Source organism: Myripristis murdjan, chromosome 17 (genome assembly GCF_902150065.1).
Source record: "Myripristis murdjan chromosome 17, fMyrMur1.1, whole genome shotgun sequence".
Classification (NCBI taxonomy): Eukaryota; Metazoa; Chordata; class Actinopteri; order Holocentriformes; family Holocentridae; genus Myripristis; species Myripristis murdjan.
This window is the reverse complement of record NC_043996.1, coordinates 29,638,791-29,639,203: the sequence shown is the minus strand read 5'-3', so window position 1 is coordinate 29,639,203 and position 413 is coordinate 29,638,791.

The following is a 413-nucleotide window of genomic DNA, read 5'->3' as shown; positions in this document are numbered from 1 at the left end:
TCATTATGGTGGATTTCAATCTAAATATCATTGAGTTTAAGTTGCCTTTGTTCACAGTTATTTTATATACTGCTATATCTCTGTATTGCAATTTCTTTTGTAAGGTATAAAATCAATAAACAACACTGAACTAAACTGCTTGTATAACAGATGAAATCATTATTATTATAATCAATTAAAATAATGCTAATGTTCAAAATATTCTAAATATTTCAATTCCAATTTAGTAAATTCTCTTGATATTATATGTAAGGTGAATATTTAAATTCAATAAGAATTTCACTGAAATTTTGACTTTTCTGAATAACTTTCCAAATGCTACTTTTTCTGTGGATGTTGTGTCATTTTTTATTGGTGTAAAATCAATAAAAAACACTGAACTAAAATGCCTTTGTTAAGAAAACGGTGTGAGG